We start from the raw sequence: 2623 nt of genomic DNA, 5'->3' as shown, positions 1-2623 counted from the left end.
TTTATATATGTCGTGTCATATTAGAATTTGTTTTAAAGATTTTATTAATCTTATATATATATATATATATATATATATATTATATATTATATATAAAAGTAGAGTTTTCCACCAGAGGGTGACACGTGTCTTTATGTCTTTAATTGGAATTTTAAAGGTTTTTCAAATAATTGCATTAATATGACTATAGTTTTCAGAAAACTATCTACTCAAAAATTGACGTTGCCTTCCTCCCTTATAACTTTATTAATGAATAGTTAATTTAGTTTTTGAATTCATTGAACAATATTTACAACCATTAATTAATTTTAAACTATAAATAATGTCTATACTCTCATGTCCGTTAACATGCAGTGCAAGTATTTTGGCGTTTGAGTTTAATGCTCCATTCCAATTCATTCAGGTTTGCAATCCGTTTTTAGTTTTAATATATTTTGTTCTTATCCTTTTGATCCCACTTCTTATATTTTGATTATGTCAATAGCATTTGGAATGTACGTATATGTATGTTATATTTTTTTCTTTACAGAATTATTTATCTATTTTTTAGTGACTAAAATTTAATATATAAACATGTGTTTGTGTATCGTAGGGTATTTTTTGAAATATTATTATGTGTTTTACAAAGTGGTCCAAAAGAGTTTATTATTCTCAACTTTGGAGAGCAGAAACATTTGCAAAAACAAAAAGAAAAATATGATAAAAAAAATAAAACAGAAATTGATATAGGTCCACACGGAAAAGTTTATATATAATTTGAAGGGTACCCTTTTTAAATATAAAATATATTCGAACGGTATTTAAAAGTTTCTATGCGGATTTGGTTTCAAATTTTGCCGTGCATGCATATAATTTGCCTATGTGTCGAGAAAACATTTGTTTTTCATACACTTAATAATTTTTTTTCATTTCAAAATAGACTCTCTATTTAATGCATTAATTTAATTTAAATTCCTATTAAAATATAAAAGATTTTTGTTGTATATATACATTTATATACAGATGTTCATATATCTAATAACCATATATATTTAATTTTCCTAATTATATTTTTGCATTTATTAAATATATTATTATTTTTTTTAAAATAGACGACGCTTTCTTCAATAGGTTTTTAATATTTTTTGTTTTTTGGGTAAAAGTGAGTTTTTAATATACCTATTTTTATTTAAAAATAAAGATACATGCATTCAATCATTTTATTGTATTCACCAAATTTTTCTACATTGAATTTGGTTCGGTTAAACTACTTTTTAAATTTTGATAAATATTTATATTGATTCTCTTACCATTCATCAAAATTTGTTAATTAATTTATCTATATGATTTTATGGTTCTTTGTATGTATCTAAATTAAATTTCTATATATATAAAAAAAAATTGTCTATGGAGATTGCGAAGTTGAACGAAGATAGGAAGCGAAAGTGGGTTTGGTCGCTCGAAAAGAGTTTCTCCGGCGTCCAATTGCTTGGTCCGCTTAAAAAAATGGTGAAATTCTCCCTGTAACCCATGATTTCTCAAAAGGTAACCAGAACCATTCCTCAATTTTCTGTAATTGATTCTTCTCTGTCAAATATTTTATGTTATCCCTGAATTTTTCATGTCTGAATTTATCTATTCTGGGAATGTCTTACCTGAGTTATACTTGACACGAGTTAACTTTGAACTAAGATTGAAATGGAAAAGTTCATGACTTTGGTTTTTAGTTCACAAACGTTTCTCTGAAAATGGATATGGAGAGTTTTTGGAAGATGAGTTTGCAGCTACAGATAAACAATGGTAACAACATTAAAAGGAATCAATAACGAAGTCAGATATACAGGGAGATCTTTACGCAGATTTTTCCGGGTTCGAGTACGGAGGACGATTTGAACGACAGGAGCAGAGAAACGACGAAGCTCCGGAGGAAGAGATGAACCCAGAGATGAATTGGGTCTGGTGGATCCGATGAATGACTTGAAAGCGAAAGAGGATGACATTGCCGATGATAATTTCAACACGAAAAAAAAGGAAGAAGATGAAAGAGAGGTTTTAATGGAGATCGAGTTGGTGGGTTTCAAGATTATTAAAATGATAGTAATTTAACTTTATTAGTTGGGTCTTTTCATTTTAATTCAACATGTAATTTGTTAAATTTGGTTTTCATGATATAATAAATAATAAATTCTCTAACGATTTTGTAATCAAGTTAAATAGATCATCGATAAAATGATTTGAGTCCTTTTTTTTATAATGCAGAATTAATAACCTACGTATAAAATAATAAGAGTTCTTTGGATTTGAAGGGAAAAAAAAGAAACAATTTTGTTGACAATTATATATTTTTCTTTGGTCAGAAGAATCCTCAAAATATTTGGGTCATGGATTAGAAAAATATAAGTTTTCATTTGTCAACACGGTTATTGTTTCTATTTTACACGAAAGCTAAGTTTTAAAGAACCGTATAGGTATTGTGAAGAGCCACTATATGAAATTATTATAAAAATTCTATTTATATTTATGAAACATTATAAATTTATTCTATTTTCTAAAATTATATAATTATCAGTTCTTGATAATTATAAAATACTATTTACTGTTTATAAAAATTTAATAATTTCATTAATTATTTTACAAAAATTTT

This window comes from Tarenaya hassleriana, unplaced genomic scaffold (genome assembly GCF_000463585.1).
Source record: "Tarenaya hassleriana unplaced genomic scaffold, ASM46358v1 Cleome610, whole genome shotgun sequence".
Lineage (NCBI taxonomy): Eukaryota > Viridiplantae > Streptophyta > Magnoliopsida > Brassicales > Cleomaceae > Tarenaya > Tarenaya hassleriana.
The sequence above is the reverse complement of the archived record's forward strand: the minus strand, read 5'-3'. Positions refer to the sequence as shown.